Genomic DNA, 26,417 nt, shown 5'->3' with positions numbered 1-26,417 from the left:
GAATCTCCGTTTTTTGCATGCTTGCTTTGCTTCTGCTCCCGAGCATAAAAAGGCATTGCGTTGTAAGGTACTTACACATCGCAATGGCATGGCGCATAAACTGTTCCGCTATTTAGCATTAATGAGGGCACGGGTTCGTTTCGCGGCCATGGACTCAGTTTGTCAGACAGAGGGAATAATTAAAAACGCTGGAGTCATCAAGACTGGCGCAGGCATTGGGGATTCCCCGTAGCCTTACACAGTCATGTGTCTCATAGACGAGGTGAAGCTCGAACGCGTAAAGTCCCTATATAAACGCTGAACTGTAGTAAGCTGCCTGCTGTGGCCCACCCCGAATTAAGCATTCCGTTGAAGCAGTTATTCGCTTGCCTCTGCCTACAGAGACCCAAATAGAGTAGAATACGGCAGAACAAAATACACAATCCTCCGCAAACTATTTCGGCCGTTAGCGCGCTTCGTGGATCCTTTAAATAATTCATCTCCCGTGAATACAAAAACTGCTAGAAGAAAAAGTAAGCACAGCCTTCGTGGTTTTTAAATGTCCTCTTCCCTCTCTTAATGAATGCAAAGCCCGGCGGTTCATTAGGGAAATTAAGATTCATTCGGCAAGGGCAACAAGCTTCGCACCCCTCGCTGAAGTCGGCCGAGCAAATGGGCGAGGCAACTGCGTGCAGTCGCCGACACGCGGAAAAGAGAGCGCGACTCGAAGCGAGCAATTAGTTGCGTAAGCGGATCTTCCCGGACGCTGTGTGACTACAGGATGTACACAGACACTGACACTTGCTTCCCAAATTGCCTGTCTAATCTAATTTCATTTGTGCTGGGAAAAACAAACGAACTCTTGCAAAACAGTAACAAAAATGTTTGTTTTAGAAACTGTAATTCGTGGGAATTGTCATGCATTGGGCTGCAGTTAAAATGGAGTTGTTTTTTAGCCTGTTCTTTTCAGCGTCGCGACGAAGATTACTGCACCGGTATTTTCGTATTCGTAATGCGAGAATATGCTTTATATATGTTCGAGCAGAAACACTTCAATGCGTTCTTCGTCTCCATACATAGTGCTAAATGACAAACAGCCTACGTCTATGCCAAATGGGCGGACCAATACCGTCTGATAGCTTGTACTTAAGTAGCTGTGGCTGAAAAAAGATGTTGAGCAGGCTGGGAGCACCAACAGGATTGAATGGACGAATGGACTGCGTTTACAAGATCGACAATCATTCTCTCCGCAGTTGAGAGTTGAAGAGACGAAAGGCTGTGTTACACTTTTCCACTCAAAATGAGCAACTTTTAGGGGCTGCAGGTGTCTTTCCCGCGTGGGATCAGTTTTCGCACACGCCTCTTGTTCGGAGCGCAGGGTGCAGCAGTTCCGGGGAATGTGCGAGCACTGTTCCGTCGATAGAAAATGTAGCGTACTGTAACGGTAAAAGCAACGCTTCTCTTCCTCTCTCTTTCTTTTTGTATTGTTGTTTCCACGGTTTTGATCTGCCTTGCTACCGGTTTAGGTGGCAAGGCAGATCTTTTATCTTGGCGTCGAAGTTGGCGCCGAGCACCGTCCAGACAACAGAATTAGTGGCCAATGGCCGGCAACTACCACCTTTCAGCGACCATCTTTTATTGTCTCCACTTTTGCTGCCTCCTCCCACACTTCCTCTGCCTTGGAGCAAACACGTTCTCCTGTAGCTCCCGCTGCATCGCGCATCAAAGCCCGGCTCACAAAGGCCTGGGGTTAAACCCGCTAAGGACTTTGGCAGCGCTCTTCTTCCCTTGCTTCCCGCTGTTCTCTTCTAAAAGTCACCGATCAGTAATAAACAGTTTCTTGTTTAACTTGTGTTTTTTCAGCTAATGGGAACTCTCCTCACTGACAGCTATAGCCGCTTAGCAACATATATCTCTAAAGGAATTGTGAAGATGGGGTTCTACTAAAGGTTTTCCGAATGCTACGATAAAGGCCTTCACGTCATTTGTAAGCTGGTGACTTGCGATTAGAGCGAATTTATGAATAACTTACAAAGAAAATCAGTTGTCTCTAAATCAAAGATGATTGCCTCTTAATAAGAAAAAAACTCAGTTTTTGGCCTTACCTTCATAGATCCAATTCCGACCCGTTTGTTCTCTCACAAACAGAAGGCTAGCATGCTTATACGTCCAAAATTTTGCAACTTCAGAATTAGAGTTTTTTGAAATCTACTGCATGTTGAATTTATTTTTCATTGGTCTCTAAAATGTTTCCTGCTAGGTATAACAAAGCGCAATATAAAGGTCCGGGGACCAGCTGAAAAGGTGACGATAAGTACCAAGTACACTGCAAGGTTTTCATTAGTCGTACTTTCAAGGTTTTCATAAGGTTTTCATAAGTGGTACGCGCACTTCTAAACTCGCACTTCCACACTTCCAAATTCTTCAGCGCCATTAACCCTGCCTAATTTCATACATAATGTATTTGTTGTTCCTTTTTAATGATGTAAATGTTACCAATATGTGTTCATGATCATTTGCGTTGTACATATAGTTTTTTACAGTATATTTATTCTGTCTACTCCTTTTTTCTCGCCTTATTTTCTTATTCCTGATGTGTAAGCATGCTTATATACTTGAAGTTATTCTGCTTTATTTATGCTATATTTACGCTGCTTGTACAATTGTACTTTTCATCTGCTTTACTTATAAATAGGAGGTCCGCCGAATAGTTTTGTATCTTTGGGATTCTCTTCTGTATAAATGGTGCTATAAATTGAAATTAAATGGGTAATATCACAGCAGGGGATTCTTAACATTAACTTTGGATAGTCCTAAAGCAGTGCAGATAACAAGGTTGTGGAAGAAGATGACGCCGGCACTATGGTTTAATTGTCTGATTCTTGTTTTTACTGCGGCCTAAATCATGAACTTGTAGCAGCTCACCCAACTGTCATCCTTAGTATTTTCCCAAACGTGGGAAGTCAGTAAATAGAGCATCTAATAATTCACTGAAGCAGAAATTCAGCCTTATTATTCAGAGAAATGGGTCCTAGAGCGTGTGAAGAATTTCCTATCTAACTGTTTGAAAAACAACAAAGTTAGGTGCAAAGCGAACTTGTACTCGACACCTGCTATGATGAAATTTTGGACTACCGTGTGCCTGCCTGACCTCGCGACCCTCCATGTAACCTACTCCGGTCTACTCTCCGAAATTCTAAATTTTTACTCCCCGGAATCAACCCGCTCCGTAAGTGACGCCAAGGCACAAATAACTTTAGACTCGCTGTTGAACTTCCCTGAAATCAGCGGCCCGTCACTTGTAATTGAGTTGTCAATTTTTTGCATCCCTTCACGCCGAAATCTGTAAACCCGAGATCTCGTTATTTTAACGAACATTCCCACTTCCAACATGCCGGACCACAGGTAAGAGCGAGCCACGTAAAGCGGAATGGATCTGGTCTGTGCTAATTGATACATAATCTTCGATGGGAATCAGCTTGAATGTAAACGAACACAAAGAAATAGGGAACGCTTCGAACTTCGAGGGAAGTTTCGAACGCTTATGACTATATAAACTGCTTGTCTTTCGAAGCCTCCGGGTAACGCCGCGACTACATGCGCTACGACGGAACACCGTGTGTGGCTCTACTTTGGCCCAGCGAGCGAGCTACGACGACAAGGCGAGCCCCTAAAGTGTTCTGCACTTAAAACACGCAGCGCCTCTGTAGGCGAAAACACGCTACACGCGCGACCGCAACAAGCATCTGCCTGCATGGTGTGCGAGGAGCGCGCGCGAACCGGTACACAGCAGCAGCTAAAACTTGTCGCCAACCGTCAGAGCAGGACTATTGCTGAAAATACTTGAAGGGGGGTGATAGGCGGTGAAAAATTGCGCTGGGGATCGCCGGCGGCGCGGCTTCGTAAAGGGGTGACCGGATCGGAAGGACTTCTTCGCCGCGATGGCACCGCATGCAACGAGCGATTGCTCGCCGATAGGTGGAAATCTATCATTTTCGTGAGCGAGCATGTTGTGTTCGAGACCTTTCATTCAGACGCTCGTTTCCTGTATTCCAAAACTGACGTGCCGACGCGAGAAGGAACGCGACCAGTGCGACCGAGCCGACCGGCGGTTCGCACGCCGCGCAGCCAGTAGTGGGCGGAGCGTGCGCGTCGGCTGCTAAACAAAGCGTCCCATACCACCGCGTGGAGCCAAAGACTGCGCGTGTCTCGCAGCGACAAAGGGCTTGTCTGGTTTCTCTAGGTGATTTGACTCCGGGCCGCTGCGCCAGAGCTCGTAGCTTCCGCGCTGCTTTGGAGGCGCAAAGAACGGCCGGAAGTTCTAGGTGTTATTGCTAGCCCTTTTTATTGAACAATAACTCGGCTAATATGCCTGCCATTAGTCTTATATAGTCACAGCTACATCTACCCGTCTATGTCCGGTGTAAGGTTCATACTTGTCGACATTGTTGAAGAAGAACAAGACATTACGCAAATATGAGACAGCAAATCAATACAGAAGTGATATTTGCAGTGTTCCTTTATAAAAAAATCAAACATGCTTGCTTTTTCGAAATTAAATACTTCATCAACTGCAGAAAAAGAATTCACTTCGCGGTCGCCTACTGTCGCCCGCGCCACTATAGCTTCTTGCGCCATTTTAAGAAATCAACCGGCAACAGTTACGCAAGGTTCCACTAGATAGGTTCCACGTTCTGCTTGCAACGCACGTGGAGTAGGGAAACGCGGTTCTATAAACGTTGAAGTAGGGCGCCTCGATTAACGCGCGTCTCCGCCGTACAGCAGCGTTCGCATCGAGACACCCGGTTCGGAGCAGTGGAACGCGGGAAATTTAAAATGATTTAAGCAAACCTTTGGCGTCTTTGCCTTGGGAGGAGCGCGACGCAAGAGGAACTACATGAGAGGTGAGCGGCAAAGCGAAGGGAGGCACTTACTTCGCAAAAGCCGATAAAGACTATCGTCTTTTGACGACATTTGCAACGAAAGGAGCAGATACGCGGCGAATTTTTTTATTGAACAATAACAAGGCTAATACATAAGACCTTTAAGCCATTTTTTCTGGAGGACGTTCATTGGATAGTACTCCCGACATTGCTCACGTAAAATCGCATTAAAAACCTGTTTAGGGCTCCTTAAAAAACTATATAGGCGGTGATGTTTAGATGGAACATTTCCTCCATTTTAAATATATTTTCTCCGTTTTATGCTATATTACGTTTATCATCCCTGAGTGTGCATACGGTGCCAGTACCAAGGAAAGTCTCCTCTGGTTGACTTTGGAATCTCCGTGCTTTTGATCGCTTCTTTAGCTAATGCCGTATTGCCGTGCTTGCTGTAGGCCAGAATGCCCGCAACTTGCCTTTGTTATTCCGTCTGAAAAACTCGGCCACTTCTACTCGTTACTTCGCAATCGATGCTGCCACATGTTTGTGTCGTTCAGGGGGGCCATTTATTTTCTGGGATACCTTACCATTTCTTCAGACGGGCTCGCTTTCTCCCACAGCCAATTCAGACTCTATAAAGACTTTAGTGCACAGCACTTAGCGCCCCCTGCTCTGGTTTGACGGCGCCCTCGTCTCTCGTAACCGAGCGAAGGAAGGTGACACCGAATATAGAAGAAAAATGGAGGAGGAAAGTGGGGCAAAAGTGTGAGGGGAAAGCTGTAGGACAACGCGGTGCCACACGCTCCCTGGCGGCGACGCGCAACGAGAAACCGAGAAAACGGAAGGGCCACCGAAAATGAGCCGACAGGAAAGCGAAGGATGAAATTATGGCGAATATGTGAGCGAAGGGCAGAATGCCCATACCGCTCCAGACACATGTGTGAAAACCGCGCCTCGGAGTCTAGTGGCGCCCGAGAAAGGAGACGCAAAACCAGGCATCCATGAAAGCGACTGTCTTTTTCTTGCAAGTTCGCAAAAAGCATGAAAGCCCAGCACGTGCTGCGTGGTGCGCGTACATCAGCCATTCGTCGCCCTCCTCGTGGCGTGGCTAATACAAACCACGTGACATTTGCGCGGGAGGTTCAAACACGATTTACAACAACATGATCGGCAGTGGCGACGCGTTGAAAGACAACGGCAGAGTATAGCGCGCCGCCGTATAACTCGCTGACACGCAGCAGCTATGCGCCGTGACGACACATACTAGTAAAAACTGTGGAGCAAAGCCACACGGCATGAATCGGTGGCGGCCAAAGAGATTTACGTTACCGTTTCTTATGGCCATCTTCAACGGCTTTTTTTTTTAATTTCGGCCCTCCTAGTACATTTTGCTTGGCAGTTAAAGTCAAGCGTCATTGATTTGTGCTTAGTGTTCGTAATAAAGCGTAAACATTTGTTTTGTTCGGCAGTAAAAGCAGAATAGGAAGCATTTGGATAAACAATCGCATAGTGCCCGAGCACCTCACAAAAATAAAGCAAATTAATTCTAAAAGTACTCACGTAAATCTCGGAAAGCGGCTCAAACTCCGGCTGAAGTGTCTCTTTTTTCGGTCGTTTTGTGCGGAAGTAAAAACAAAACAGTCGGCCGCCGCATATAACTTTTTAGCGGCACTGGAACAGCAAAATACAGAAAAAGAACCGAATATTGGCGGACACGCGCGTTCATTCCGAAAATCGGATCGAACACTCCCTGTCTTTCTTTTCCGAGTTGCCATTACTTCCTCCTTTTTGCCGCCTCCCTCCGTAATTGAAAAGCGCCGTTTGCCGCTGCAGCGGCTGTCACTTAAGCGCCTCGACATTTCATATCATTTTCAATAAAGCCCGCGGCCAAGCAGCGCGGTGTCGAGCGCAAACAACGCCCGGCCTGTGGCTGCACCCTTTCAGTATCTTATTGAAAACTGAGCGGCCCACCATCGGTTCTGCAACAGATGATAGGGACACAGTCGCTGTTCTCTTTGCACGCAGAAATGTCTTGAAAGATTCTGAATACGCAGAGACAGCCCTGGGCCGCCGTAAACGTCCCGAAAAGCAAATACACAAAGGACGATACAGTTAGTTTAATGAAATGCACGCTTGGTTCCTTTCGGGAAAATCCGTCCTAAGTCCTAGCGCTTCAAATTTATTCTTTGTCTGGGATTATTCTGTTTTAAAAAAATATTCCTTTAAACCCACGTTTTTTAGCACTTATGCCGCCCCGCCACGCGTCTTATCAGCTGTTATTAGAAGCTTTTCTTTGTAATTCAGACACCTAGTCAATATTTCGTGTATGGTAGAGTTGCATCTTTTATACTTCAATTCCCAATTTCGCATAGCTCTAGTTGAAGCCTTTGTACCGCTCCGGAAACTATGGGTGTTCGTCGCTATTTTTCTGGCGTGCTTTCCCGATTTACCTACTCTCAACTCCCACCTGTTCCTCCTGTGTCGTATGCGCAACTTCGGGACTTGCTTCTGATCTGTCGCTGTCTCGCCCTCAAGCTCAACGGATGCTGCAAGGTTCAGACAACCGTACTGGTCAATAAGCGGGCAAGCTTAGACAAATACTCGTCTCGACCTCTCGAAGACCCAAGGCCTCCCGTATATCTGAGCTCGGGCATTAGGCAATGCCCATACCGCAATATCAGCAACCGCTAGAATCCCTCGCTTGCGTAAGTGACAAGGAAAAAAAGACGCCCATGAGTCTTTTGTGCGCCGAAAAGTACGCCGCGGCCACTTTGACTACGGCGCAGTGACGTGACTCGGAGTCTTATGCTCCGCGGTAGAGCGTGGACGCGCGGTAAGTAAACATTGCTGGAATTCCCTTTTACCGCTCCCCTTTTCCAGTGAGAACAAGGTTCGCGGATTAGGTCAGAATGGCCGAGCTGGGCCCGGTTCATTGCTCGCCCAAGTGCCCACTTGTTCGGTCGAGCTGTGCGGCAGTTACCGGCTGCATTCACCATCCTTGTAAGGCCCACACGAAACTTGCGTGCTGTTCTCCCTGACCGCCGCTCTTACCTACATTGGTTTGGCGTTTATTTTGTAGTGGGCGCTAGTAGCCGAGATTTGCTCTCACCTTTCTCAATCACAATTTTCCCCCTCGATATTAGCGAATGGTTGCAATATTTATTGGCGTTTATATGAGCAGTTACTGGAAAGCTCTTCCTTGCGATCGTTTCATGACTGGGGCTGTAGCGCACCCACCTTCTCAACTTCTTTCTGTTCTCTTTTAGGACCTCAGAAGCGGAAAATTTCTTTGTTCTTCGCAGTTCTTCAATCAATGCCTCCTCTCCAATAGTCACAGGGCTCCCTATCGTCCTTCGGCTAAGAGGCAGTAGGGCGAAACTAGAGGCATTATCGCTCCTTTCTTGGGTGCTTTGATCAACCGCTCCGTACAGCTATTTTTTGCTCCGCTGATAAAAGGAACTGTGAGTCCTCTTATAGTTCAAGCGAACGATTTTGTTGGCGTGTAACAGCTTATGACATATAGTCCCCACGAGTTTGTATGTACTATTATGCGCTGCAGTGGTGCATGATGGTATGGAGTAGCCGGATAACGTGGTCTCGCCTAATGCACCACTACAGTTCAGTTTAAAAAAATCCCAAAATGCGCCTTTATTTCCGGATATTGTAGTGTAGTGTGCGTGTGTGTGTGCAGACGTGTGCGTGCGTGCGGTTGCGCGTGCGTGTGTGTGGGTGCATCTGTGCGAGCGTCAAGAAACCACATCAGGGACTCCAGCTTGCTGACAAATACCTGAAAGCACGGAGTGCGTATGTCAAGTGTTAACCTCTGCGGACAGTGCTGAGACGTGAGGATCAGGTAGTCGTGGTAGGAGAATAGATTACTTCACCGAGAGCGGATTCTTGGCGGCATGAGAAAGCTTCATTTTTCCTCTGTTTTTGTTTTTTTGAGGCGGGCTTCGCATTTATTGCGTCATCAGCGCTGCATCATAACACCAGCGCCGCTCGCGCCTAGACGCGCTGATGCGAAATTGTCTGCGTACAAAGGAATCCAATACATATCCTCTATTAAATAACAGTTTACTATCCGGTAATGCACTTGTGTTTGCCTCGAAGATGCTCAAGACTATCGCTGCGCTGAATCATGTTTACAATAATAACCAGTGCTAGTAGCTCGGAAATGCGTTGATATATTTTTTGTAGTTGGTTACTGAAAATGTGACGGTTAAAAAGGGCCGCTTTCGCTGGTGACAAGGCTAAGCGGTCGTGAGGTGCAGGAAGCACGCTTCGCTTTAGAAAAATTGTTTGGTACCTGAATGAGCACATTATGTAACCTGTGTCACATAATAAAAAAATAAACTAAGCACTGGTTCAAAGTAGTGCATGGTTTGAAAATAAGTAACAAAATAACAAGGAACTTGAAAAGGTGTGACAGTTTGAAAAATCCGCAATAACCCTCACGGGCAAAGGTCATGTGTTTGCCCAGAGACGCCTTACCAAATGAGGTGACAGCTGTGCATAAAGGCCCAAGGGAAACGGAAGAAAAATCGCCCACTTCTTACCTGTGACTCCATTGGGAACCTAAAGCCACAGGATTCCCTACTGGACCACCTAGCCGAAATTGAGAACCCCAGTTTCTCTGTAAAGGCCGGCCGGGTGATTTCAGATAAGATCGAACAAAGTGTGGCGAGTTCACCTCTTCAATTAGCTTAAATTTTTTATATGATTTCCTGGTTATGCCAATATCGAGATTCAGCAATATTTTTCCTGGGAAAAAAATTAACTGTAAAAAAATTTGGAACACGACAATGTGGGCCCCCACCGCTGCACACCCGTGCGCTTCGGCCAACTTTAGAGACTTCTAGTTATGAAAATATGTATGAGAGGCAATTGGCAAATTTTTTTGAACACCTTACGCCTGGTTCACATTTATCTAAAAATGTTTGGCTGATGACAAAGATATACATTCTTTACAATAAAATGTCACATTGTGCTCAGAGCGCAATTTTGCTCGAGCATTGAGCCTAAATATCGTCGCAGACCTAGGGCAGCATCGCCAGTAACTAACGCTAATCACAGATGCATATCCAGCTACGTCAAATCTCTGTTTATCTGGTTGTGTGCTGGTGTTGAAGGACCGGCGGAAAGGAAGAGAAGGCAGACGAAATCGGACTTTCGGCTGGACTGAGTCTGATCCATCAACCTGCCTCTGTTCCGGTGACTGGGCGTCTTTTGTAATACACCTTCCTTCTGACAACCTATCTCTGCGTTGTCACATGACAATATTACAAAAACGTCCTTCTGTTACAACCTTCAAATGTTGCACACCTCTGCTCCTTACAGTTCTAAACAAACAAACTGAATGTTAGAACCGCATATGGTACGGTTAAGATCCAACGGGCACGCGTTTGAAGAAAAAACTGAAAAAAAATTTTTCAGGAGCTAATATAACACAAAAAACATATTCGAGTTTTCTCACATTCTCCCGAAATGTATGCTTTACATGTACTTGCATTATCATTAAAAACATGTTGCATCGTTTTGTTCCTGAAGCGCGTACAGCGCGAAAGAGCAGTTATATCCACCCGGCTCTCAACGACGTACTGCAGTGTTAGTGACTGCCCTCAGAATTGTATAATATATATGTTTTGCATAAAGGTAAACTACCCCTTTTCTTTGCAATAAGCAAGATTCTAACAGAAAAAAATTGCATTTTAAATGTCCACGTGGTCACCATAACAACAAATCTGCACTCAATTTAAAGTCTATAGATTGGGGGGAAAAAACGTTTAGGTTCAGCCTTTCATTTAAAAAAGCGTTCTTTCGATTTTGGTGAAACTCTCTCAACGTTGAGCCGGTACGTCTACATCATTGCGAAAAGGATTAGTCTTCATGCATCCATCGTTTTCGCAAACTGAATGTGCCTCCCAATGAACCAAGCATTTTTGATACATCCTGAGATCTCGATGAAGTTCCTGTTGCACTTTGCGCGGCCTCAACTGCAGAACGGATCAATAAGAACCTAAAATGAAGAAGGCAGAATGTGAAAGAATAAAACTCCTCTCTTGAAGCATCTTTTTTTTCATAATTTTTTCCTACAAAGCGGACTAAAACGTATTCAAACACCGGAAACAACAGCCTTGCTTTCTTTTTCAGATCGGTATTTTTATTGCCTAATGGCGTGCTCAACCGCTAAACAAAAAAAAAAAAAAAAAACTCACATCACTTTATTACTGGACACAGCTTTGCGTTATATTGCTTCTCGGTTCTTTGCCCCAAGACACTCATCTTTCAAATGCCGCGCTGCGTTTCTAGTTTTTATGTACGTTGTGGGGGCAGCAAAGGTGCTTCTGGGCTCTTTTTTTCGGCATCTTACAATATTTCGCTTTCTTGTGCCGAAAAGCTGCCTGTTAACGTGAGGAGAGGCGCCCGGACGGGTGTCTGTATGTTTTTACGCGCTCCCTGAGAACAAATTGATGCACCAAGTTCAAATTTGGAAGAAACAGGAACAATTTCAAAAGTGATGTGCGGAGAAAAAATACGAAACATAGGTTAAGTGGACGCTTCAGGGAAATCTGATAAATGCGTTTCGCGCCATACATAAAGCGCTCGCGATGTTCCCGTACTCTATATAAAGTAAATGGGGTAGGCTGTGCAAATTTGTTGTCAAAGAGGAAGACGTAGTGCGTAATAGCGGACTTAAGCAGAATATGGGCTTTGAAGAGATCTACTAGGACACGAAACCACTCCCTGTCTTGTAGTTATTGCGAAGGCATTAGCGTTCGATTACCGAAAGCATCTTTTCATAATTTCCACCCTTATTATTTGCATCCTTTTATTCCATGGCGGGTAACAGCGCGAAAACTGGACAAAAAAGAGAGACACAAAGAGCGCTTGTTTGTGTCTCTGAATTTTAGTGTTTTCGTCCAGTTTTCGCGCTATTACCCGCCATGGAACAGTACCAACTAGCCCAGCTCCTGCATGTTTTTATTCTTGTCTCTGTACAAAATTGCGTTTGCATAACCAGGAAAATTGTATATTTAGAGGAAACATTTTGTTGCTTCCCTAATTGCTACTTCCATAATTATTATGCTCAAATTACCCATGTAGACGTCTGCAGATGTGTCATACGCATGTTTTTCAGTCGGAAGGCACAACGCATTAACCATTTCCAGATTTAACTCCTTCCAACTGCGTCTATTTTTACTCCAGCCGTTACTTTGCTAGGCACATGACCGCGTTCGCATCGCCAAGAAAGTGGGACATTTAGAGGGGACCTGCTTTACCATTCGCCTGATTGCTACTGCAGTGGTGAGCGTGTTCAAATGACTCATGTTATCCTTAGCATATGTTTGTAAGAACCGTTTCTAAGTAGAAAACCATAACGCATTCACTAGGTGCACCCTTAGTTTTCTAGAGTCACCAAACTGGTACTGTTGAGCTGTCGTGCTCGTGTCGCATTCCGAAGGCCCCGAGTTCGATGCCAACCGGACCGAATTCTGTACTGAATTTTCTTAATTACTCAAATATTTTTACAGAAGCTTCGCTGAGAAATTTGGCATCAGTGCCAGCGTTCTTCGACCTGCTTTTTATTCTTTCAGCCGCCGGACATTTTTTTTTTGTGCGCTGTCCGTGTGCCAAGGGCGTCGGATTTTCAGCTTATCACTTTACCAACGCTTCCACATTAAAATACTACTGCTAGCACATTGATCAGTTATGTTAACATTGATTTGTGTTGAGAGAACTGGTTGCTGCAACGAGACTAACGTTGATGGGAATAAGGATGAATAAGTAGAGGTGTGGTAAAATTTTAAATTACGTAGGCTCATTACGCTTACATGAAAATTTACTTAATGCGTTTATTTGTCTCATTAGGCGAGTTGTACAAAGCGCGCACTAAGTTTTCATGCTGTTTTGATGATCTAAATGCGGCACGCAGTTCACATTTGCAGGTAGCGTAGGGAATGTTAGAGATGCTGCACTCTAAAAGTTTGAAAACTCTGAGATCGCTTAAGCACTTTTAGTGAGTTTTAAAATTTAGGGCAATAGCTTCCAATTGCCTATGTGATATGCCGGAACTGTAGGTGCGGCCATATTCTTTAAAGCAGAGAGGACAGAATCGGCCGTAGTGCCGTTGGTGATTCGGAGCTGCGCTACACAGAACACCCTGACCCGCTGGTAAGTGCTGCGCCGCTGGGTGAGGCAGCGGTGCAAATAAGCACATGGGCCTTTAAAAAAGAGCATTAAAATACAGCAAAGCGTCGCTGTAACGAAGTTTTTCGGACAGAAAACTGCATTTGTTTTACGCGGTACTTCGTCAAAAGTAGAAAATTTTCTGTCAACGCATCGCAGTGGGGACCGCATGACAGTTCGAATAAAACCATATTTCGAATAAACCGATTTTGTTATAACAAGGGTTTAGTGGAGTTGATCGGGGTTCAGTTTTTAAAATTCTTTTAAACATTTTTACCTCGTCTAACGTTTTTTTTTATTTTACTTATTTACGACATCGTAATCCACGCAAATGTCAGTAACTAATGAACTCGGCCGGGGAATTCAAACCGATCTAAGGTTCGTCAAAAGGTGACTGCAGTATGACCTTCTCAGGTTGGCGTGTGGTTAAGAGAAGAGGTGAAATTTACGCAACGTTAGCAGCGTTCTGTATTGCACTGACGCAAATCGCTTACATGGGAACACGGACATCGTTAGGATAAAGACAGCCCCGGGAACTGTTATGCACGCACCACAATGCCCAGCTCCCATGCGGAGGGAGTGGAGAACGGAACCGATCATGGCGGTTCTTGGTACTTCGTCGAAAAAATGTTTCCAGCTTTTATTTCCTTTTCAATAGGAAGAGAACAAAAGAGATCGTGGAAGACAATAGCAAAGACTGCAACTCCACGTGAAGGTGTTTTCCTCGGTTCTGTGAAGCAATAGCACTTACACGAATGTGCCGCTTCACAAAAACAGCGAGTAAGGCGAATGCGGCCATGGATCTCACCTCTTCTTTCGCTTGTTTTGAAGTGAAGTAGAAATGTACTTGCTTGGGATTGAGAGAGGTTTCTCGCGAGAAAAAGCTAGTTCATTTTTTTCTTTTTTCTTTTCGTTTCTAGAAGGACGGGTGCACCAGCTTGAGATTCAAAGCTGTAGTGTATTCCTGCAATTGTATACATCACAAAATCTGCAGGTTACTACATATACTCAAATGGCCTTTACAGCTGAACGGACACAGAAATTTCCTGGTAGAAAACAAATCATACTACAAAATACGAACGCAACGGCGAGCTAACGTAGCGTACTTGCTGAAAAGCAGTTATTTTTCCATTCGTTATTACGCTGGACCAGCCAACACGCTTCGAGGTTTGCAAAGAGCGTACTGTATTTTCGTAGAAAATATCCTTCGTAAATCTTCCCCGATAGGGTGTTGGAAAAGCACAGGAACACATATGAAACTTGGGGATGTTTTCTGCAAGACTAGGAATTTTATGACCCCGCTGCACTGGTATGCCAGCGGACGGTCCGCTCGGTAGGTGGAAAATTATTGCCTTTCCCTAACATTATCGTAAATCAGTTCAACGAGGACTTTCCCATAATTTTCGCACTGTCATCGCCGATTATATACACTAGCATTGCGGATTAAGTACATATACAATGTATCTGCGCAAAGGCTTCTAAATCGCTCGGTTATCTGCGACGAAATTTACGATGCGCACCAGCCCTTGTCCGCAAACATGCGTATCTAACCTTTATTCGGCCACAGCTAGAATTCGCGTCGCCAATCTGGTCCCCTCACCAAAACTACCTAATCGTCCAGCTGGAATCTATTCAAAATAGAGCCGCCAGATTTATTACGCGCAAGTACGACCGTCATCTTAGCGTTACCCAAATCAGACAAGAGTTATCACTTCAACCGCTAGATACCCGTCGCACTATCGCGCTATTGTGCCTTTTTCATAAATACATAGTTCGCGTTAGACCTAACCCGCTTCCTCTTAACGCTCCAGTACGTACGTCACGACGCCTTCATAATAGTCATAGTTTCACGCGCATTTTTGGCAAGACGCTTGCTTTCAATTCATCGGCATTGCCTTGAGCAATCATGCACTGGAATGATCTTCCTGACCAAATTGCATCCATTTTTAGTCAAGATAGCTTTACCGAAAATCTGCACCGACATTTTTCTTAGTAATTGCGTAATGATGAATTGCTAGAATAATATTGTTACTGTTTATGGGTGTTTCCATCTTGTATTTGTGTTTTTGTGATGTTTTTGATTCCACAAAAACCCTGTGCGTTTGTGATAATTATCTGTTAGAAACGTGTAAGACGTGTTTCATTTACGTCTGTAAGCCGATTACCCAAACTCTATATTGTGTACTTGTCTTTTCTTCTTTTTCCCCACTATTTTTTTTATGTTCTTTTAAAAATGTAACCCCCCTTACTCAATGCTCTTCAATGGGCCTGTAAGGTATAATAAATAAATAAATAAAATAAATAAACAGTGTCTTGAACCAAGTAAAAAGTTAGGAACATTGCCTTCTTCCAGAAAAAGGAGGCTAGTCGCAAAATATGACCTTATAAACAATTACCGTTAGGGTAAAAGCACCTGATATTTTGTCTTTTTTAATTATACGCACGTAATTTCCTGCACTCAGTGAAGAGACTCAAGTTTGCGAACGCGAAGAGTTAATGTAAAACAGATGCACTAAAAAGAGTCGGCTAATGTGTCTGTTGTGCCCAATGTGCTATATCGCGCAGGAATATGTGCTTCAAGATCTCTTCCGGGGAAGCAATTCAGCCAAAATAAATATTTTATGGCAGGAACATGTCTTCCAACAAAGAGGAATGATGCCATAGAAAACGGCAAGAACTATCGGACTTCTTATATCCTGTGTAGATAACGCTCCATGTACGCAGAACGAGCGTCATGCAAGCATTATTCGTATTTTTGCTATGACCGTGCGCAGTTTCCCACCCGCCGTTAGTTTTTCAGCAAAGGAGCTTTTTTTTTTATTGTGGGGTTTAACGAGCCGACGCAACGCAGGCGATGAGGCGCGCCGTAGTCGAGGGCTCAGGACTAATTTTGACCGCCTGGGGATCTTTAACTTGCACCGAAATCTCGTATACACGGACGTTTTTGCTTTTCGCCTCCATCAGAAAAGCGGCCGCCGCGGCCGGGAATCGAACCCGCGACCTCGTGCTCAGCAGAGCAACACCTTAGCCAGTGAGCCACCGCGGCGGGGAGCTGTTTTTTTTTTGTTTTTACATTCATTCCGGGAAAAGTAATTTTGCGTTCGTAAATATCAGCATAACGGCGTACAGACGCAGAAACTTCTTGGTTCCGGTCAACCTTTGCTTAAGTGAACAAAAACAGTGCACGTATGCGTAATAATGTGCGGCAGCGGCCATTTAGGGGCGAAGCTCCTAAAGCCGTGGGTCTGTCCATCCCTTGTGTCTGGTGGTACGTGACCGCCTAGTTCGATGACTCACTCGCAGGTGGCGCTACGTGACCGCCTAGTTCGATGACTAACTCGCAGGTGGCGCTGGTGTGAGTGACGTCATGATGACGTCACTCGCACGTGACTGACACTATAAAAGGCAATCGCTGTTGACGCGCTTCCTCTTTCGCAACGAGTCACCGGATGGAGGAGGTGGTTGTTGACAAGGCTGCGGAGCGGAGGGCGTGCAGGGCGGCGGCAGCGCGCGCTCGCCGACAGGATCCCGCCGTGCGCGAAAGAGAGGCCGAAGCATCTCGTCTAGAAAGTCGCGCTTAAACCGCGCGTCGGCCGCTTCGGGCTGAGCTCGCTTGATGCGTTTTGCAGCCGCCTCGCGAGCTCTCACTGCATCGGGGTTTGCCTGCCGATACGAGCGCTTGCTTGCAGCCTCACGAACCCTACAACAACAACAACAAACGAACAAGAACAAAATAAAAGAACAAAATAAAAGTTGATTTGTACAATGTACGCACACAATGTACGTCTTTCTTAATGATGTAATGGGCGAACTTTCACGGGAGAGTTACGGTTACCGATGATCTCCCCCTTTCGAGCTTCGCCCCACTTATCGTCATCCATTCCGTGGATATGGCGTGATTTTTTTATCATGCCCTGTTAAGCTGCGATAAGTATTATGCCGGATAAGCGCTTACCGCAACTTTCAGCGTTGGCAATACTTCACACATTTTTTATTATTTAATTCAGTACCCACAGCTCCTGTGGCATTACAGTGGGGGGGGGGGGGGTACAAAGAAATATACACTAATCAATACAGGTGATTTAACAATAAATGCAGAGTCAAACTTAAAGAACATACAAAACCTGAGAACACAACTTGAATGTTTCAAGAAAATGGGTCATAACATGGAATAAAATGCATCGTTAGACATAACTGTGACAGTATCGCGAAGTAGCCGATTCCGATTCGATATGGTCCTGGGTAAAAAAGACTTTCTTAGGACATCTGTTCTACACTTCATTTCTCTTACCTTATTCACATCATCCAGACGTAAAGAGACATAATCAGGCCTAAAAAAGTATCTTTCTCACTCTATGCAGTCCTGGAGTGAAAGATATTATGAAATAACTTCAGCCTGAGAGCCCTTCTACATTCTTGTAATGGTTCCCATCCAACAATCTCCTTCGTACCCGATACACTGAAATTCCTAGTGTAATTTCGGAACACAAATTGGGCCGCTAAATTTTGCACTCTTTCTAACTTTTGGACAACAATCTGTAGCCAAGGGTCCCATACAGTGCAAGCATAATCAAGAATAGAGCGAACGTTCGTAATATACAGTAGCTGCTTAGTTTGGAATGGATAATGTTTTGTATTGCGTCGCAAGAACCCTAATACTCGGCTGCAACCTACTCAGTATGGCGGTGCTACGACAGATTGGAGGTAAAGAAAACACCAAGCTACTTGAAATCAGGCACATATGAAAGCTGTTCAGAGTTAATTGTGTATTTAACTTGATGGGGAGTACGTTTTCTTGAAAAACAGAAATGTACAGTTTTCTGCAAATTTACACGCATACGCCACTTTTTGCACCACTCTGCTACCCTGTTTAGGTCATCTTGCAAGGCAAAACAATCACTCATGTTATGAATAACTCTATATGACACACAATCATCAGCGAATAATCCGACATAAGATGGAATGTGAACACTTACATCATTCATGTAAATTAAGAACAACAGAAGTCCCAAAACAGATCCCTGGGGTACCATGATGTTACTTCTACCTCATGAGAGTGTTGACTGTTGAATAATACTTTCTGGTGCTTTGAGGTTAAGTGTTCATGAATCCAAGAAATAACTGATTTAGTTTATATTATTGCTTGTTCAGCGTTCCCCCCCCCCCGACTAACCAGAACACATAAACATAAGCGCGTTTACTACAGCGTGCCGCGCGTTTCTTGTAAATTTAAAACACAGACGGGTTAATGTTATTATGATGGTGGGTACACTCTAAGTTCTTTGTAAGACAGTCTAAAAATAAGGCCTAAACACCCACGTATTAATCCTCTCGGAAGACACGACATGTCACCCTTGACATATCCACTATTCCCTTACACTTTAACCTGTCCTATTGTTTCTAAGTGGCACAGCAAAGAGTGCGCAGAACGCTCTCGAGTTCTTGTAGCCAGACTAGCATTTTCTCAGCACAAAGGTCGAATAAACACAGCTGAAATATTTATGATCTGAACTGTACAAAAAACGTATGGCACATATTCTCTGTTTTTTTTTTCGTTTTTATAACTAACCAGAACCTCAAAAGATTTTTATCAGGACTCAGCAAGTAGTTTTATTGGATAATGCAATGCATTCCTGGATCCCGCCAAATATTTTCGCAGCTGTACTTACGTCACGTACGCCGTCAACAACTTTGTTGCACCCGCCTAAGGCGCAGCGACGCACGCGAAATGGCATTGAAGGCTGCTCAGTAGTTGTGCCGCCACACACGTTGCGTATAAATATCGAATATTCACCAGGGCATACATTCTTGAGGTGGATGACTTCACTTTAGAACACGATGTATGTTCGCTTCACAAATTACAGCCGCAAGTGTCATCTCTCGAGCGATGAACCCAGTCGCTTAGTTGCCCGGAGGTTGGAATAGATGAACATCTGGAAAAGGTTTTATGGCTGCCTGTTGTCTAAAGGCTATGAAGAAATTGTGCAATGTTGTTTGTCATACGGTGTGCGTAACAAATTTTCGAGACAGCCCCATTTTTCACTGGCTACTATTTGTTCTGACTAAGGTTCTGTTGCCATTATTTCTTGTTCAATCTCCGTTTATGGTTGGTAGCTCTTATGAAATTACTTCAATGTTTAGGACAATCGTGTAGGCAGGATACACGCATCTATATAGTGCCCATTGGTAATGCTTTAGGCGCTTTCCTTTTTTATTATAGTTATGACCTCCATTTGCTGCGTCATTCAGGCAGAAAATGGACAGACTATCAAGACACCTAAATAGAATTACTTGAATTTGAATTTGCGCTTTACCAGCAGCATGCGGTTTCAGAAAAGAATATCTGGTGTTTTTCTCGGCTCTTAAGAGCGTGCTGATCTTTTAAAAAACAGGTGGCCACAAATCTATGAACAAAACTCCACAGCAATAAAAAATTAGCCACGTAAACCAGAGACTAAAGTATGAAAGGCAGGGTTTTTCGGAAGGACAAAAATAGCGCAGACTGTTGATTCATTTATCGCGGTCTGCTGATAGAAGGCAGCGAACAACAATACCAGAGGACATCATGTCACCAGGAGGCAGAAACTGTGGTATCTCTTCTCTCCGCGCAGTCAGTTGTAACAAAGGCGTCGGCAAGATTTCGGTCCCTAGCTCCGTTATGACCCTCTAAAACTGAAGTCAAGTGCCAAAATCCACCAAGTAGGGAACAATGTCCGCAACAAGCTTATACGCTTAGGATAGCAGAATCGAAGAAACGAGATAGAAATAGCAATTAATCTCTTGCAGCGAATCTGTCTTCATGCGCTATCACTCGGAAGAGAGAAAAAAAGAAGCCCAGGCTGTCCTCTACAGGCAGTTGGCAAGAATGGCCGGCAAGCGCTTAGTCGCCACTATCAGAAGACGCACACAAAAATTCTCCTCTTAGCGAGCCACCCGATCAGTCAGTGAACGATAGCTCTTCTCTCCAGTTCTGTCTCGGAAAGCCGAAAAGAGCCGAAACATTGGATGGAATGTCAGTGTAGCGAATCAGGTTGCTCTATACTTGCGCGGACGAAAAGCTCGTCCAATTGCATGAATATTTTAAAACTACGCCAGGGAAAAAATACGCGTACTCAGGAAGAGACAACGGGGCTAACCAGGGAAGCTGCATGTGGTGCTTGTAAGCGCCGGTCGAGTGGCATTTGTAAGACCACTGCGTGACCACTGAACCACCCGTTCTGCGCGTGCGCTCTGGAGAGCACGAGAGATAGAGAGAACGTTTTAATGTGGGCTGGAGAGGTCAGCTCTGCTAGCGGCAGTGCTTGCTACGCCAGATGGGGGTGATTACAATGCAGTGAAGTGAGCGTGAGAGCTCGGGAAAGCAACAATAGAGAGAAAACAAAAGGTAAATAAAAAATGGCACGCAATGCAATTTAAGGGAAAAAAACTCGAAATAAAGTTAAGTAAAAGAAAAAAAATAGAGCGAATGGAGCCCAGGAAGCGCAGAGCGCCTAACAAGAAAAAGGAGTCAAAACGTACATGACGACGCTAAAGCGTACAGACGTACGCGCAAGAGCAAGATTATTCCGCGCGCAATGGGGAAAGAAAGAATGAGAAATCTGACCAAATTTCTCAGTGCGGCTGAGGGGCAATTAAACAGCCTTGCGATTCGGGCACTTTTGCGTTGCCTGCCGTGAACATGTGCCGCATAGCAACGCTTTAAGAAGGAAGTAGATCCCGAGCTTGAGCTCACTTAAAATGCAGCACCATGCGCGATCAAGACGCCGAAGACACCCGGTGTGTAGCACTATGTAGTGGGCTGCTGCACTGCTAAGTCGCTGTTCCTCCAGCAGCATTACATGGCCAGCCTAAGTCCACTTCTGCTTCCGAATTCCATGTATGGCGTATTCCATCTGAGCTTACTCTGTCAGATTTGTCGTTTGTTTTCTATTCCCAAGCGTTACTTCTACAAAAAAACGCAAGTAGAAGTGGAGGAAGGCCATCAACTCGATGGAGAGATGTAATCGGATAAATCGGAGGGAAAGAATTTGAATTTTACTGGGGCATCGAGAGACAGCAGAGGCAGAAGGAACATGAAAGATACTCCCGTCTTTAATAGAAGAGGAAAAATAATACTCCTGAGACTTCAAACAACTTTCCTTAACAACTTGGCTACATCGAACTTGGCTACTCCACCCTGCCAAGATGAAAATTCTACCTTAACCCATGTAACCTCATCCATGTAGTAAAGTGGCTTGTTTGGCAAGTTGGTACGGGTTCATGGTGTGGCACAGCGCAAATGTCAAGACCCAGAGTGATGATTGCTTTTTGTATAAATAGGATACTTAATCAATAAACTTCAGTCGAGGGTAAGCGCTCGTTCAGTGTTTCTTTCTTTTACTAACATCATCCCACATCCCGGCATTATATGCTCAAAGATGAATTGAAGATCTGTTCTAACCATGCTGCATATTGCCACGGCGGGCTTTTATGAAGAGAGACCGCGCAAATTGTGAAAATACGCATAAGAGGTCTTCAAAGTCCTTCATGTGTTTCTGCAAAGACCACAATCACAAGACGGATGCACGTGTCATGGCAGAAGCTGCCCACAGCCACCTTTACTGCTAAAGGAATGCCTATGACCTTCAACTTCAATGAGTCGGATTTAGAAGCTTGTCGTTGGCAGCAAAGAAGCCAGGCTGCATTTCTGCGTGCAACGTGCTTCAGAGCCCACTGGCAACTGTGAAGGGGCAATTTTTAGTGATGAATCCCCGTTCTCCCTTTGACAGGACCAGAAGTCCTGTCAAAGGTGAGCAGAAAACACGCGGCAATAAAATTTATGTGAGCTGGAATTTTAGGTAATGTGATTTTTTAATTGTTCGTCTCAAAGAAGAGTGCGCTGCTCAGCTCCGACCCCTAGGGCTGCCTCTGTGCCGTTGAGTTGGCTCCGGGCGCCGCCAGGTCCTAAGCCCTATATGACTAGTCCTTATAAGCAATTGAACAAAAATCTTTTTTGCCGCCGTCACCCAAGTCGCGTGCAAATGTGAGCACATTGGTGGTGGTCACTGTTGTCGCATCGCTCGCTTTTGTCGAGTGGGCTTATGCAGACATCTGCCGATTGACACGCAATCGGTAGTGACCCTGTTTTCTGTGCGTATGTAGTACTTGGTTGAATTATTCTGAGAGGTGATCTCTTTTTTAATCACTCAATATCTTTTGGGGTGTTGCATGCCAAAATGTTACGTGGGCAGGAAAGAACAAAAACGTAGCGTTTTTGTTATGCGACCTGTGATCTTGTTATGCGACCTGTGACCTGTGTATTATGCGACCTGTGATCTTTCCTGTTCAAGTCATGTTTGAGCTCTGCCCATCATGAACCTACACCAACACGCCCAACTTGCAGTTCTTCAAAATATTACGTTTATTCAGATGGTCATTTTCAAATGTCTAACAAGAATAAAGACATCCCGAGAACCCATATGAGATAAGGTAACTCAAAGCAAGCACATCGGGCCAAGTTTACCGCTGCGAAGCACCTACGTTTTCCCAGTGCCCCTGTTTTCCACAATACGATGACAACGTAAATACGCAACGTTTCCAGCCGCGGTCCTTTCAAACAGAACATAAAACTTCGTTTTCCTTTTTTTGTCTGTGTGTGCAAGGGCGAACATAAAGGTCTACGAATAAAGTGTTGTGGCCAAAGATTGCTGATAAGGTTACGTCACACTGGGCATTTACGCCCCTAAGCTCGCGAGCACTGCGAAGGGCTTCCGGCCCGCGGCGGCAGTATGCACGGGGAGCTCTCAGAGAACACGGGAGCCCTTAGTATTGGCTTCGTGGCTCGAATGTCTAAGCAGGAACACAGGCTTCCTCTGTACACTTTCTCGTCATTGGAGAGGAAATATGGATTTTATAGATCCACTGCGGCGGAACAAGAGACGTGCATGGCGTTAAATAAGTCGCCCTCACTTTTTACCCTTTCAGATGTTTTTGTTGTCCCTTTCTCTGATGAAATTTCTCCCCGAGGCAGTTCGTTCCCTCTCCTATGGCAAACGATGGTGCCAAGCAAAGCGAGCGACACCAACAAATCGTCGGTCGCAGCACGGCGCTGCTGTCTAACTCTTTGATGGCTAAAGGGCGTTACAAAAAATAAAGGTGAATGCAAACAAGCGACACAAATAAATAAAAGTCGTGGCGCTAAAGATTCTGCTGCTGGAGTTATCTGCCGCCTTATGATTTGTTGACTTCGTGCTGTTCGGATTTAGCCTGCGGCCAGACCACGAACGAAGTACTTCAGGAGCGATGTTTCCTCACAGAAGAAGCCGCGCACTCCATACTCTCGATTTTTATCATCCCCTCCTCCCTCTTCCTCGTATTCTAGACACGTAATACTTGTGTGCGTCACCATACGCTTTTTCTCCGAGTGTTCAAATACTCTCGGGAGTTTTTTTTCTGTGCCTTGACTCCTGTATTTTCTCGCGAGGTGTCTCACTTGCTTTTTCCGGGCGGATGGTGTGTGCACGCCTCTCAGGGCACGTTGCTACCGCCTCCTTCCAGCAAACCAGAACAGGACGCAGGTCGATGTTTCTCTCAGGCCCCGCATGGGCGACGATTTCAACCTTCCGATTTTATTCATTTCACTTCTTTGTGCAGGCCCGTTGCATCTTCGCTCAGTGCTAGGGTATTTGAGGTCACGATTCTGCCCACGGAAATAGCCAGCCACACGTGTCTATTAGAGAGCGCAATGCATAGTTTATTATGCGACCTATGCATGCGAGATTTTTCTGTGAGCTACGCATATGTTATTCAAACTTTGCTCGTCACAATAAGTTCTGGGTAAGAGCTATTATCAACATGAGTTCTTCCTTCGGCAAGCGTGTCTGGGAGGTCAATTTCTGCGCCCTGGCTTGGGAAGATATGTGATTATTCTTTGGTTTCTTGTTTTTGCATACATGGTTAGTATTGCATTGCGCTAGGACTGTGTCATAATACCAGTCTAGTATAATAAGATCTAAATCAATGGTATTAGCCTGTGTAGCAAGTATATCTAAGTTCTTTTGCAACTGATGCCCCTTGCATCCCATCCGATCCATTGGAACATCCGGTCACCACATAGGCCGCGAGTGCTCGTCGAGTCGTATAAAGATCGACTGGTTGTTTATATTTTTCTATAGGCATCCACTAAGACGCACTTTATAGAGTGGTGAGAGAAAGAGCGATTTTCGCGTACTCAACGTGGCTTTCATAACATTCGTTAGTATATGGGCCATTTTCAGCACATAAAGGTTTTGACATCACTTTCGCTTCCCTTCTATAAACTCGGAAGTTTTTAAGAAGCGCAATGGAGTTGTTTGTTTTATGTTGTTTTCTGTGGCATTTAGCGTCGTCTAAGCGTTTCTTTAAGTGGACTTGTTTTTATCCATCACATTTATGGCAATGTAAATAATGCCAAAAATGTTATGCGCCATAACATCAGCATCTGCTGATGAATTAGTATTTCATTTGTTCTTTCATTCTAACAGTTGTGAATAGGGGTATAGCGCATCTCCCGCGACTATTGCATCGCAAGACGGAAATATAGACCTACATGATGATGGCAAGGATTAGCATACACCCAAAGAATCATAAGCCCACATTCCCCCATATCAGAGCAAATAAAGCAGCCTTATTGAGTGTTTATTGTGTACGGTACAAGCACTTGGTACCATAATATAATCTTTGCCTGAATACGCGGAGTTTAAAGTTTAAGCGCCGATGAAAGATCAAGGCTGCAGTTCCTCTTGCCGGTATGAAAGCACATATGAGGATATTTGTTCCTACGTATGCTAAAAAGAGAATAAATATTTTTGGAATGGTTACCTTTGCACCGAGTTGAAACAAAGATTTTTTTCCTTCCTACTACCCTCTCTTTTTGTTGAGGGTGATATTATGACGTATGGATGACACTATCTCGACCGCATAAATTTCAGTACAAGTAGCTACAAAAGGTATTTACAACCCCTTAGAAAACCTTTGTGTTTAAATGGTTACTGATAATGCAGTAATAGAAAAAGACTGCAATTTCTAACCAACAAAAGAAAAAAAAGATTTTGTGGCATCGGAGTACAATTGACGACTCCTTAAAATCACTTTAAAAACGCCTCCGTTAAGCGTGCTGTTGAGAGAGGACTATGTACTTGTTTGGACGCAAGCCGCAAAACATCCTCACTGTCGGGCGTGCGGCTGCTAACGCACATGGGCGGAAATCTTTATTAGTGCGAAAGAAATAAATTTCCCCCTTAACGAAATAGTCAGCGCAGCCATCGGTGTAGTCATCGTCTGTAGCTGGGGAACGGCACCCAAATCCACAAACTCGGGTATGCGTGAGCCTGACATTCCCATTGGCTGCCCCCTCCATGCTTCTGCCAACTCTGGTATGCATTGGCTGAGAACAAGGCTGCGTGTTGATTTGAGGTCTGGATTGGCTGCGACGCGTCATGCGGGAGCGAACGCGGGTATGCGTCGATCTGACGTCCCCTTGCGAAGTAGCCAGCCCAACTGCAGCGGGTGGAGCTGCAGGGGGAGTCGCGGGTATGTGCACGCTTCCACCAGCGCATACCCACGCTGATGCAACCCGGGAGCGTATAGGCGCGTCCTTGTCAGCGCAGTCAAGCGCCAAATGGCGCCTTCTAGCAGCATGTTTGAAAGCTATATCCACCTGCTTGTGGCCCTCAATTTAATCGCTCACAGCCGTTTAGTCTTGTAGTGAAGTGGTACCGGCCCCGCGCTGCAAACATACAAATCTGGGTTAAAATCCTCTTGCCGCTGTTTTTTTTTTCTTATTTTTTATGGGTTTTTATACTTGAAATTTTCCAACTATCCCGGACCTGTGCAAACTGCGACCAATTTATCCCCGCAAACTTCTGAAGATTAATGGGAGAGGCCTTTGCCCTGCAGTGGGCGTAGATAAGCTGCTGCTGCTGACGATGATGATGATACCTGAAAATTAATATTCTTATCCCGCATATAATGTATTTATGACTTCTTTATGCGTTACAGATGATTTTCGGGTACTATCATTATTTTTAGGTAGGTTTCTGCTACCATTTTTTGTACATTTTGGTGGTTTTTCCTTCTTTAGGTCGGTTTCTGCTATTTCTGTTTAATATTTTTAAACACCGTGGTTGTTTCACTGTATTTTTTCTTTGAGGTAATTATGTCCCCTTTAGGTTGTTTTCGGATCTCCATACAGGTCAGCAAAGGGCTGGCTGAGCTAGCTGCCGTGAGCATTTACGTAAAACCATATTACCAGCGAAAAAAGACAGAAACCAAAGAATAAGCAGACAGGACAATCGATAGCCATTGTCCTGGACCAGCGATTGTTCTGCTGGCTTCTTTTTTGGTCCCTGT

The 26,417-nt window shown here is 44.9% G+C and overlaps 1 protein-coding gene across 4 annotated transcripts in view; it reads right to left on the bottom strand.

The window, feature by feature from the left end:
* Nucleotides 1-26,417, bottom strand: part of LOC144173993 (uncharacterized) — a 418,670-nt gene that overhangs the window by 379,994 nt on the left and 12,259 nt on the right. The window lies entirely within an intron of this gene.

Source organism: Haemaphysalis longicornis, unplaced genomic scaffold (genome assembly GCF_048455015.1).
Source record: "Haemaphysalis longicornis isolate Haplotype H1 unplaced genomic scaffold, Haemaphysalis longicornis Haplotype H1 scaffold_3, whole genome shotgun sequence".
NCBI classification, from domain to species: Eukaryota; Metazoa; Arthropoda; class Arachnida; order Ixodida; family Ixodidae; genus Haemaphysalis; species Haemaphysalis longicornis.
Note: the sequence above shows the minus strand (reverse complement) of the source record. Positions and strands in the feature narration are given on the sequence as shown.